This window comes from Ursus maritimus, unplaced genomic scaffold (genome assembly GCF_017311325.1).
Source record: "Ursus maritimus isolate PB19 unplaced genomic scaffold, ASM1731132v1 scaffold_12, whole genome shotgun sequence".
Taxonomy (NCBI): Eukaryota; Metazoa; Chordata; class Mammalia; order Carnivora; family Ursidae; genus Ursus; species Ursus maritimus.
In genome coordinates this window covers 1,931,254-1,945,257 of record NW_024423564.1, presented here as the reverse complement: position 1 = coordinate 1,945,257, position 14,004 = coordinate 1,931,254, and positions in this window count along the sequence as shown.

The window sequence follows — 14,004 nt, the reverse complement described above, 5'->3', positions numbered from 1 at the left end:
CACCTTCCCTAAAAACCTGCTCAGAACCCATCCGGCTGCAACTGTACCTCCCGGCCCTCCTCTACCTTGGATTGTTTTGAAGTAAACCCTGGACATGATAATATTTCTTGCATTAATATTTCTGTATCCGTCCCTTCAAAATTAGAATTCTTTTTTTAAACCACCATGTCATAAGCACACCTAAACAAATTAATAAGTCTTTACTATTATCAAATACTCAGTGTTCAAATTTCCCCTATTGTCTCATAAATTTATGCTTTACAGTTTATTTGAATCAAGATCTGAAAAGGGTTCATAGCTTTCTATTGTTCTTAAATCTCTTTAATCTGTAGGTGAGAAAGGGAGGTACCTGGAAGACAAATTCAACTTTAAGTGAAGAAGGGTCTGACTAGAACAGAAATTATGTGTCTTGTCACATATCTAACCTGCCAGAAGAAAAGGTGAAGTGGGTTTGAACCCAGTTACGTAGTCTAGAAGCGGTAACAGCAACATCAGTCACAGGGACGCAGGTGAAAGTTCGCTATTACCTCCTCCCCCGCCCCTCCTGCCCCAGCCTTCCTCCTGTGCCAAGCCTGGCTCCAGAAAAGCTGAGACAAGAACCATAAAATGGCTTTTATGCAATCATCTCCACCTTTACAGAGACCTGCTTGGCTTGCACCTTCTCAGTTAAGAGCCCTGGGAAGAAAGAATTACATCAGTCTTGGTTAACGGCCCAAATTAAGCCATCAAAACCCCTAATCAAGCCTCTATTTTGGACATGTTAAAATACTGTAAATAAAAAATCCAAAGGAAAATAAAAGCCCTTCTATTTGAGGCTGGAAGAACCTTTGGCCCCTGGAGTCCTATCCCTGAGTCACAGTTTCTCTAATAAGCTCAGGACGGGCAGGAACAAATCCCCTCCTTCTCAGAGCCTCCATTTTCTCACCTCACCACCAAAATGCTGCCTGGGAAAAGTGGGGGGTTACTCCTTCCAGTGTCCCAAAGACATGGGAATCCTGAGGCTTTGGGAGACCTGTCTTCAGTTCTACCTGGAATCAGAGGAAGGTCTGGGGAAGAGCCTCACTGCCTGTCGTTGATTCTCTGTCTTCCATATACCGTATCTGACCTGTTATTCCCCTAGGATGTCCCCAGGGTCACGTCCAAGTGTGGAAAGATGGGAAGTGCTGTCTGGAAAGGGAATATTTTGGGATTTCCTGTCTCAGCTTATTAAAAGACTGCTCCGAAACCAGAGTTTAAAAAGGCTTGGGACACCTGGGTGGGTCAGTTGGTTGGGTGTCTGCCTTCAGCTCAGGTCATGATCCCAGGGTCCTGGGATCGAACCCCGCATCGGGCTCCCTGCTCAGGGGGGAGGCTGCTTATCCCTCTCCCTCTGCCTGTTTCTCCCCTGGCTTGTGCTCTCTCTCTGTCAGATAAATAAATAAAATGTTAAAAAAATAATAATAAAGGCTTAAACTGAAAAAATGATTGCTCTTAATATGCAAAGATCTCTAACACATCAATTTGAAAAAGACAAACAGTACAATGGAGAAGTATTCCAAGGATATGAAGATGAAGGATAAATGGCTAATAAACATAAGTAAAGATACCCAATCTCATTTGCAATCAAAGAAATACTTGGGGGGGGGATTCTTTTTTTTTTTTTAAGAAAGATTTTTTAAAAGATTTTATTTATTTATTTGAGATAGGGAGAGAGAATGAGTGAGACCACAAGCAGGGAGAGTGGAGGGCGGAGGGAGACAGAGAAGCAGGTTCCTTGCTGAGCAGGGAACCTGATGCGGGACTCGATCCCAGAACCCTGAGATCACGACCTGAGCCGAAGGTAGACGCTTAACCAACTGAGCCACCCGGGTGCCCCAAAGAAATACTTGTTGAAGCAAAAACAACATGATATGATTCTCAAAAATCAAAAGATTGTTAATATTCAGTGTTGAAAGAAGTGTGGGGACAAGAGCACTCTTGTATGTTTTGGCAAGAGTATAAAATGGTGAAAACTTTTAAAAAGGCAGTTTAGCAGGGGCCTGGGTGGCTCAGTTGGTTACGTGTCTGACCCTTGATTTGGGCTCAGGTCATCAACTCAGGGTTGTGAGATCAAACCCCGTGTCAGGCTTCATGCTGGGCGTGGAGCCTGCTGAAGATTCTCTCTCTCCCTCTCCCTCTGCCCCTCCCCCATAAATAAAATAAAAATTTAAAATAATAATAAAAAAATAAAAGAAGGGGCGCCTGGGTGGCACAGCGGTTAATCGTCTGCCTTCGGCTCAGGGCGTGATTCTGGCGTTACGGGATCGAGTCCCACATCAGGCTCTTCCGCTATGAGCCTGCTTCTTCCTCTCCCACTCCCCCTGCTTGTGTTCCCTCTCTCGCTGGCTGTCTCTCTCTGTCGAATAAATAAATAAAATCTTAAAAAAAAAGAAAAGAAAAGAAAAGAAAAGAAAAGCAGGCAGTTTAGCAATACCTAGCAACATTTTCGTGGAAATCCACTACTTATGGAAATAGACAAGTACTCAAGTATATTAATAAGATATTCATTGCAACATTGTTCATAATAGTGACAAGGTGGAAACAACCAATAGGGGAATAGTTAAATATATTATGGGACATCCATACCATGAACACCAAGCAACCATAATGTATAATTTTATACATGTTGACATGGAAGGATATCCAAGAAATATTGTTGAGGGGGAAAAAGGCAGAAAAATAGTATGATCCCATTTAATTAAAATGATATATAAAAGTAATTTAACCATAGAGTTTTAATTAATTTGATTCATTTATATATTAAACTAATTAATTTAAATTATAATTTATAATTACATAGTACATAATTGTATAATTTAATTTAGTATATAATATAAATATATACTATATTTATATATATATGGTTATGTGTTTGTGAAAAGGATTTGAAGAGATAAAGCTTCTTTTATCATATCAAACTTACCAAAGTTACCTCTGAGGACTTGGATTATAGCGAGCAATTTTTATTTTTCACATTATGTATCAATTACGTATTTTTAAAATTTGACGGTAAGCTTGAAATACATGCATAATTTAAAAATTGAAATAGTGAAAGAATAAAATAACACCGTTGCCTATCAGATGAGCAAAAATTTAAGAGGTTAAAATCCAGTCATGGTGAGAACATGAGGAAAAGGGCGTCATTCAGGATTGACAAGAGCGTCAACTGGTGCCTAATTAACAAATGCAATTGGTCAATACCTACCAAAAGTTAAATTGTGCATAGCATTTTACCTAGGAATTCCACTTGTAGGATAGAGTCCATAGAAATACCTGGACGAGCGGACAATAAACTGGTCATAAGGATAACGACGACAGATATCACTTATTAAATGCTTAGTGTATCCGTGCTACTGTTGTAAGCACTTCAAAGACAAAGAAAGAAATGAACCGCACACCCACATAAAAGCTTACTCTGTGCCAGGTACTTCCTTAAGCTCTTTACCTGCTCTACCTTATTTAATCCTTACAACAAACCTATAAAGTGAAGGCTCTTTTATTATGCCCATTTTACAGATAAGGAAATTAGAGCCTACTGAAGGGAAGTAACTCGTTCCAACTCACACGGCTAGTGGGTAGCAGGGTCAGGATTTGAATCTAGACGACCGATTTCAGACTCTGTGCCAGTTACAGGTTCGCTCTAATGTAGTGAATCACAGAACCTTCGCAACAGCTCCTTGGGGTGGATTGTTTTTTTTTTTTAAAGATTTTATTTATTTATTCGACAGAGATAGAGACAGCCAGCGAGAGAGGGAACACAAGCAGGGGGAGTGGGAGAGGAAGAAGCAGGCTCATAGCGGAGGAGCCCGATGTGGGGCTCGATCCCACAACGCCGGGATCACGCCCTGAGCCGAAGGCAGACGCTTAACCGCTGTGCCACCCAGGCGCCCCTGGGCTGGATTGTTTTTATCTTTTGTCATTTGAGACCGGCGAGCACGGCGAGCACGGCGAGCACATACAGCCCTTTTCATATTTGGTCGGAGACAGAACCTACCAGCAAACACTGTAGGAACCAGAAAGGCCAGATACTCACTTTCCCAGACCCCTTTGCAGCTGGGCGCAAGCACGTGAGTCTTGGACAGCCAGGCGTGCCAAGGAGGGCTCGGACACAGAGAAGGGGGACTGCGGTGGGTGCGCTTTGATGTGGGGCTCAAGCGAGTGTGCAGGTGGCTAGCAACGCTGCAGAAGCTTCCGGGGTCCAGCGCTGCTGGTGGACCAGGGCTGCCCTTGCAACGTGAGGGGCAGAGGCCGCGTTCTATACCGTGGGGTCTTGGACAGAGAGGGCTCTCTGGCTGCTCCTGGTTGCAGTTCAACACCTCTGCCACTGGGGTCTTTTGACACAGTGGATCCAATAATGCTCCACAAAATTGGGGTGATCCATGAGGCTGTGGCAAGCATGCCCCAGAAGGAGAGTCCCCGGGGTGGCCAAAGGAAGTGTTGAGGCTCAGCCCACTTCAGCGGGTAACAGTTCCTCTCTTGATAAATAGCCTCTGTGGGCTTCTTGGTCCCAACACAAACTAAACTGGGACACGGTGACTTCGTGGCTCAAGCCCCTTCATGAACCGAGGATTACCCGATCCACTTAGTTGGCCCAGGATCGCAGGAGCTCCACGCTCCTCACCTCCAAGTACCGCTGGGTGGAGCCTGGAAACTTCCTGAAGGCAGAAAGAAACCACAAAATGCCCTGGTGTGCCCTCTAGGTTGCCCTGTCTTGCCAAAAGCGTCTCTTTCCTCAGTCGGCTGCCCTGGCTTCAGGAAAGAAAAAGAGAAAAAAAAACCTTTGAGCTTGGATTACGTGGCCAGCTCTCCACAACGCGCCCTCAGCAGGCAGCGGCGCTCTCTTAGGAGATCAACGGCAAGAATTCGAGAAGCAGACTGCCTGTGTCTGAATCCGGTTCTACGGTTCCTAGCTGCATGAATTTGGGCAAGTAATTGGACCTTCGTGTACCTCAGTTTCCTAATCTCTAAAAGAGAGAGAATTTAAAAAGTACCTACCCTCATAGGTTGTTTTGAAAATTAAATGACTTTATGCACGTAAAGCTCTTCGAAGAGCACTGAGCGCGCACTAAGTGTTAGTGCGGAGCCATTCTGGAGTCCTGGAGGCCTGCTGCAGAACCCACGACTGAACTGTACATTTAAAAATGGTCGAGGTGGTAAATTTTGTGTTATAGGTTCTTTACCACAATAAAAAAAAAAAGATGTTCTAAAACTTATGAAAACTGAAGTTTTTAGACATGGAATTTTGTTATCAAGATATTCACTTTCAAAGATAGAGAATTAGCGATCCTTTTCTTAACTTGCGGAAAATTCATAAACGCCTCTTTCTTTAACAAAAACATAACAATGCTTTCTGAGAGGTAGTCCTGGAAACGAGTGGGGGAGGAACATCCCACAATGGGTAAAATTTCAAGAAGAATGTGTCACTGGTTCTGTTGGGAGAAGACGTGGTCTGAGGAGCTCTACTGACTCAGGGGCAAGACCAGTCTTTGGCCAGTGGACGGATTTGGATAGAACAAAATCAGAGGACTGGGGACAGGGGTTTAGGAAGGTTTCTACATAGGCCTCACAGGAAGGCCCCAGAATATAAGAATATTTGTGTCGCTATGGCTACTCACCATCATAAATAAGATCTCCTCCCTGGAGGCTGCTTCTGGTGGTCAGTAGGTGGGGTGAACCTGCTTTGGGGATGGCATTCCATTTCCTCCGCAGACGGTCCATGAACGAAGTGGCTGCAGCAGCAAGAACATGGGCCTCACGTGGCCTTCACAGGATGGACTGCCCCTTACAGTGTCTGACCCAGCGGGGGCTATTGCGGACGGTCCACTCGACCTTCAAAAGCTCCCAAACCAGCCCACCACCTTGTGAGGGATGCTTACTTATGTTGGGTCTCTTCAACAAGGAGGGGACAGAAATATGTTCTCTCTAGAAAGCAATTTCAGAGTGGGATTGATTTTCCCTGCTCCGATACATTTACCATCACCACCATCTGTGGACATCCTGGACGCCCTGTACGTTCCCTTGGTGGCCCTAATCAACTCATCTAATCTTCACGGCAGCCATATTTAGCTCCATTTTACAGATAAGGAAACTGAGTCACAGAGAAGTTCCACAAATTGCTCCAAGTCAACAGCAGGCAAGTGAGTGGTGAGGCCTGCCCTTGAATCCAGATGTTTGGTCTAGAGCCCGTGGTTTAACCACCACCCAGACTCATGAGAGTCATGCACCTTATGTGCCCCATCCCTCAGAAGCACTTGGCCTGACAGAGGACTCCTTTATGGCAAAACCTTGTAAGAATGGAGTGTCGCCCACAGAGAGCAATATATGTTCGCAACCAGCAAGCATTCTGTGGCACCATTTCCCTTTCAGCCAGAATACACGATGGGCCCAGAAACTGAGAGAAGGGTGGGAGTTATGACCCATTGACAACAATTTTGCTTGGAGACCCATGACTCCGGGCTCTGGTGGTGTAGAGGTCTGGTATCCCAAGGAGATTTGATTCTGCAAGGAGGAGACACCAGTAGTTCCATTGAACTGGGCCTTGACACAGTGACCTCGCTATTTCGGGCTTTTGATGCCATCGAGCAAATAGGCAGAAAAGGGGGACAAGATGTTCACTAGGGTGATTGATCTTGATGATTTAGAGAAAATAAGCTTGCTGTCACACAACAGGGTCACAGAGGGAGATGGGTGCAAGCCAGGGGCACCCAGAGGTACATTATACCACCATGTCTATTGGCGCGAGTCAGCAGAAGACTGCAGCAGCAGAAGCCTGGTAACCGAGAGTTCAGAACCCTGCGGGAGTGAAGGCCTAGGTCGCTCCGTTGGGAAAGAATCCCGACCATCTTGAGTCTTGGCTGTAGAGCATAGTGATTCAGAGGCTGAGCTCTGGTTCCAACCGACCCGGACCCAACTCCAAGCGCTCACACATGCTGGCTGTGCACCGGTCTCTGCTTTAGTTTCCACACCTGTAAAACAGGGATAATAATAGTTCATACCTCAAGTGTTATTTTAAGAACTGAGTAATGCTTTTAAAGCACTTAGGACAGGCTCTGGCATGCAGTAAATACTCTAAATGTTAGCTGTTATTAAGGCGAAAGAATGAGAAGCAACAGGGCGAAGGTCATAAATACCAGCAACAGCCTCACGGTCAGTTGGGAAAACGAGAACAGTACACACAAGAACTTGAACAGGAATGTTTATACTGTTTTACTTGTAATGGCCGCAAATAGAAGAAACAAAGCACATGCCTTTCCGCGTGGGCCTGGTGAAACACACCGCGGTACACCCATGCCACGGCGAGTTTACTCAGCAACGAAAGGGAATGAACTATTGCACAAAGAAAACCATCAACACAATGAAAAGGCAACCTATGGAATAAGAGAGAATGTTTGCAAATCATCTGTGTGATGAGGGGTTAATATCCAAAATATATAAAGAACTCATACAACTCAATAGCAAAGAAACCCCAAACAATCCGATTAAAAAATGGGCAGGGGACGTAAGTAGACATTTTTCCAAAGAAGACACACAGAAAGCCAACAGGCACGTGAAAGGTGCTCAACATCACTCATCATCAGGGAAATGCAGATCAAACCACAATGAGATGTCACCTCACACCTGTCAGAATGGCTATTACCAAAAAGACGAAAAATAACAAGTGTTGGCAAGGAATGTACACTGGTGGATGCAGTATGGAAAACAGGACGGAGTTTCCTTAAAAATTTAAAAATAGAACTGCCCTATGATCCAGCAATTCCATGTCTGGGTTTTTTTTTTTTTTTTAAGATTTTATTTATCTGACAGAGACAGCCAGCGAGAGAGGGAACACAAGCAGGGGGAGTGGGAGAGGAAGAAGCAGGCTCCCAGCGGAGGAGCCTGATGTGGGTCTCGATCCCACAACGCCAGGATCACGCCCTGAGCTGAAGGCAGACGCTTAACGACTGCGCCCCCCAGGCGCCCCCCATGTCTGGATATTTATCCAAAGAAAACGAAAACACTAACTTGAAAAGATACACACACCCCTATGTTTATTGCAGCATTATTTACAATAGCCAAGGCATGGAAGCAACCTAAGTGTCCCTCAGAGGAGGAATGGGTAAATAAGATGTACTGTGTGTCCACACACACTGCAATATGGTTCAGCCATAAAAAGAAGGAAATCTGCTCACTTGCCGCAACATGGATGGACCTTGAGGGTGTTATGTTTTTTAAAAATTCATTTAAATTCAGTTATTTAACATAGAGTGTACCATTAGTTTCAGATGTAGAGTTCAATGATTCATCAGTCTTCTAGAATACCCCATGCTCATTACATTCCATGCCCTCCTTAATGTCCGTCACTCCGTTACCCATCCCCCCACCCCCCTCCCCTCCAGCAACCCTCAATTTGTTTCCTATGGTTAAGAGTCTCTCATGGTTTTTCTCCCTCTCTGACAGCTTCGCATTCAGTTTTCCCTCCCTTCCCCTATGATCCTCTGCACTATTTCTTATATTCCACATGAGTGAAACCGTAAGATAATTGTCTTTCTCTGATTGACTTATTTCACTCAGCATAATCCCCTCCAGTTCCATCCATGTCATTGCAAATGGCAAGAGTTCATTTTTTTTTATGCCTGAGTAATGTTCCATTGTGTGTATAAACCACATCTTCTTTATCCATTCATCTATCAATGGACATCTAGGCTCTTTCCATAGTTTGGTTAATGTGGACATTGTTGCTATAAACATTGGGGTTCAGGTGCCCCTTCAGATCACTGCATTTGTATCTTTGGGGTGAATACCTACAAGTGCAATTGCTGGGTCATAGGGTAGCTCCCCATTGTTTCCAGAGTGGCTGCATCAGCTTGCAGTCCCACCAACAGTGTAAGAGGGTTCCCCTTTCTCTGCGTCCTCATTGAAGGCATTATGTTTAGTGAAATAAGTCAGATAGAGAAAGACAAATCTCACCTATATGTGAAATTAAAAGAAACAACTCATAGAACAGAGAACAGATTGATAGTTGCCAGAGGGGAGAAGTGTGGAGGGCGGGGAAAATCAGTGCAGGGGGTCAATAGGTATAAATTTCCAGTTATAAAGTAAATAAGTCGTAGGGATGTAAGGCACAGCATGGCGATCACAGATAACAACACTGTATTGCATATTTAAAAGTAGCTAAGACAATAGATTAGAAGTTCTCATCACAATGAAGAAACTTTGGTGGTGATGACGTTAACTAGACTTATTGTAGTGGCCATTGCAAATACCAAATCATCGTGCTGTACACCTGAAACTAATACAATGTCATATGTCAATTATATCTCAATTTTTAAAAAATGAACTATTATTTACACGTGACAACCTGGATGATTCTCCAGAGATGCTGAGTGAACAAAGCCTATCACAAAAATCTACATACTGTATGATTCAATTCACGTAACTTTCTTGAGGTGGTAAAACTACAGAAGTGGACTTACCGGGACTTCAGGTGGGGCTGAGGGCGGGGGGAAAGTGGGTGTGGCTGTAAAACTTCGACATGGGGGAAACTTGTGGTCACATGAATGCTCTGTATTTTGACTGTATCAGTGATTTCCTCATTGTGAAATTGTACTATTTTTTGCAAGATGTTACCATCGGGAGACATTGGGTAGAGTACCCAGGATCTTTCAGTATTTTATTTTTTCTTACAACTGCAAGTGAATCTATAATTATCTCCAAATAAGAAGTTTAATTGAAAATTTGGCCCCGGGCGCCTGGGTGGCTCAGATCATGATCCCCAGGTCCTGGGATGGAGCCCCACATCAGGCTCCCTGTCAGCAGGGAGTCTGCTGCTCCTTCTCCCTCTGCCCCTCCCCCCACTCATGCTTTCTCTCCCTCTCCCTCTCTCTCCCTCTCTCAAATAAATGAAATCTTATAAAAAAAGTGAGACCAGTAAAACAAAACAAAAACAAAAAACAAGAACTGTAGCTTCTACTCATATGTCCTTTCTTACGTTGTGTGTGTGTGTTTTTAATTTGAAATCTTTGCCAATTTTGTGGTGTAAATACTTCTGATTTCAAGCTACCAATGAGCCATCACTAAACATGGAGAATGGGCACAACTACTCTTCATGAGCTAGTGCAAGCCGGCAAAACCTTTTTGCCCTATTAGTTTGACAAAAGTTGGGAAGGTTGATAATATCCTGTATTGGAGAGGTGTGAGAGGCTGACACTCATGCATCGTTGATGGGGAGGTTCACTGAAATGTCTTTTTTTTTTTTTAAGATTTTATTTATTTATTCGACAGAGATAGAGACAGCCAGCGAGAGAGGGAAACAAGCAGGGGGAGTGGGAGAGGAAGAAGCAGGCTCCCAGCGGAGGAGCCTGATGTGGGGCTCGATTCCGTAACGCCGGGATCACGCCCTGAGCCTAAGGCAGACGCCTAACCGCTGTGCCACCCAGGCGCCCCCACTGAAGTGTCTTTAGAAAAATTAAATTAAATTATTTTTGTTGAAGTATAGTTGGCACACAATGTTACATAGTTTCAAGTGTACAACACAGTGACTCAACAAGCTTATGCATTATGCCGAGCTCAAAATGACGTGTTTGGACGGCAATGCTGTATCTTTCAAAATGTTAGACGTCAGGATTTTGACCCCAAATTCAATTTTATGGAAATAGTTGAACAAGTACATAAAAGACAAAAAAAAGCAGTCCAGTGCAGCATTATTTACAATAGTGAAAACAGTAGACATTTTTTTTTTTTAAGATTTAATTTATTTATTTGAGAGAGTGAGTGAACGAGAGAGCACAAGCAGGGGCTGGGGCAGAGGGAGAGGGAGAAGCAGGCTCCTCACTAGAGGGACCCCATGCAAGACTTGATTCTGGGACCCTGGGATCATGACCTGAGCCGAAGGCAGACTCTTAACCAACTGAGCCACCCAGGTGCCCCAGAAACAGTAGACATTTCATTAAGAGAATGGTTAAATAATTTGGGGTATATCTGTGCTGTGGAATATAAAGCAAGCAGACCATACATACTGGTACAGGACAGTCAAGATATTTGAGCAAAAAGCAGGCTGCCAACTGCCAAACTGTGTGTATAACATGATTGTATTTTCGAAAGAACAAAAAACAAAACCCTCTTTGTTTGCCTGTAGATAAAAACAGTCTGGAAAGACATGATAAAATGTAAAGGAAAAGAGTGAAATTAGATAGTATTTACTTTGCATATGTATTTGTATATACTTTGTATGTAGCATTTTATTATTGGTGGTGTTGTTATTTACAGTAAACAGGTACTGTTTATATACTTTCTAAAACTCATTTCTGGGCCCAAGTGGGCCTGAAGAGGGACTATTTCATAAAGTTCAGAGAGTATTATCTCAAGGCCAGGGATCCTAAAAGAGAGGGTGACATGGAAGAGAGCAGTCACTGAAAAAAAGCCTGTTAATTAGATCACAAATGGTCTTAGAATGGAAATAGTAAGGCATCAAAAAAGATTAATGTGTCTGTAGAAACAAGTTCTCTGATGTAGGATTTTTGAAGGGCTTGTCCCAAACATGAAGGGAGGAGGGCTGAAGCTCTCCCCTTTGCCCTCCAATATCTTTGTTTCCTCTCAGGTCACTTTTATTTATTTATTTTAGAGGGGTGGGAGGGGCAGATGGAGAGACAGAATCCCAAGCAGGCTCCATGCCCAGGGTGGAGCCCAACGTGGGGCTCGATTTCACAACCGTAAGATCAGGACCTGAGCCGAAAGCAAGTGTCGAAGGCCTAACTGAGTGCCGCAGGCGCCCCAGATCACTTTTATTTTATTTTATTTATTTAGTTTTCCTCTCAGATCACTTTTAAAACAGCTTTATTGAGATATGATTCACATACCATAAAATTCACCCATTTAAAGGGTACAGTTCAGTGGTTTTTAGTATATTCAAATCTCAAAAACAAAAAACAAAAAACAACCCTAGTATTCATTAGGGGCCACTTTCCATTTCCCACCCCCAGCCCTAGGCAACCACTAATCTATGCGTTTGCCTTTTCTGGACATTTCATATAATGGAATCAGACAATATGTGGCTCTTTGGTGTCTGGCTTACGTCACTTAGCATGATATTTTCAAAATCTACCCGTGTCGTAGCACGTATCATACTTCATCCCATTTCATGGCCAAACAATAATCCATTTTATGGATATATCACAATTTATTTATCCCTTCATCAGTTGATTGCTATATGGGTTGTTTCCATTTTTTGTACTATGAACGTGTGTGTCCCAGTTTTCCTGTGACATCTGTTCTCATTTCTCTTGGGTATATGCTAGGAGTAGTGAGAGAACTTTTTCTGTTTGATTAAAGAGGAGGATTTCTTTCTTGTCTATGTTGGAGGATTTCCTCAAATATCTAGTGACCCCTGGTGATCCTGTTTCTCTCTAAATCTGAATTTTCAGCACCCCCGCCTCAGCCCAGGCTTTCGAGGTACCCAATGCCTCCAAATCCTAAGATTTTTCAAGATGACAAGGTGCGAAGACATCTTTACCATCCTAAAACCAAAAGACTCATGAATACATTAAAAATTAACTAGACAAACAATTATTACATCCATTCTTTTTTATTATTTATTTTAAAACATATTTTATTTATTTATTTGAGTGAGAGAGTGAAAAAGTGGGGGAGGGAGGGACGGAGGGAGAGGGAGAAGCAGACTCCCTGCTGAACAAGGAGCCCAACGCAGGGCTCTGATGTAGGGCTCGATCCCAGGACCTCAGGATCTGACCTGAGCTGCAGGCAGATGCTTAACTGACTGAGCCACCCAGCCACCCCTATATTCATTCTTAAAAAAAAAATAAAATAAATAAAACTAAAATTCCATTATAACTTCTCCCAACCCCAACTCCCTTTCAGGGACCAAGTTATTCCCCTCACCCCAGCAAAAAGCATACTTCCTGTTTTAATTTCATTTCAATTGGCAGATTTTCTTGATTTTTTATTGTTAGGTAATTTTTCAGAGGTTCCTTGAATCTTCCCTAAGTAAGATTACATAAAACTCACTTTCTTTGTTTTTTTTTTTTTAAAGATTTTATTTATTTATTCGACAGAGATAGAGACAGCCAGCGAGAGAAGGAACACAAGCAGGGGGAGTGGGAGAAGAAGAAGCAGGCTCATAGCGGAGGAGCCTGATGTGGGGCTCGATCCCATAATGCCGGGATGACGCCCTGAGCCGAAGGCAGACGGTTAACCGCTGTGCCACCCAGGCGCCCCCATAAAACTCACTTTCAACCACCATCATGAGTCCATTAGCCTTATATTAATATATGCATTATTTGGTGCATTTAAATTATTAGGAATGGTATTGTATCATTTGTATCATTCTGAGGTTTGCCCTTTTCACTCAACAATGTGTTACGTGTTAGGTTTTTTTTTTTCTTTTTAGCTTCCTTGTAGTATTCTTTTGTAATAATATATTGCATTTTATTTATTCATTCCCCTTTTGGTGGGCATTTAGACTGTTTCTAATTTTTTGCACTTGCAAATACTACCCAAACGAACATTCTTAAACCTGTTTTCTTGAGCATACGTGTGGGTGTCTCTCACTCATAGATGCATTGGGTCCTTCAGCATGTATATTTCTCAATTTTATCAGATGCTGTCAAATCATTTTCAAAGTGCCTGTTTCAGTGTATACTCCCATCAGCAGTCTTTAAAAGTTTCTTTCCCCAAATCTCCAATAATTGATTTTGCCAAATAACTAATTTTTGATCATATTATTGGTGAAAAATGTATCTCAGCGTTTGACTTGCATTTTGTGTTCATTAGCGAAGCAAGCATCTTTTCAATTTTATTGATCGTGTGGATTTCTTTCTTATACCTTGTTGTTTATATTATTGGCTCATTTTCTTAGGATTGGTTATTTTTTTTATAGATATGTAAAACTGTTCTGAATTTTAGTCCATTAGAGATAATGTATTTGTTTCTCTGTCAGTTATAACTTTACTTTTTTTTTTTTTTTTTTGGGGGGGGGGGGGGGGGGGAGGGGGG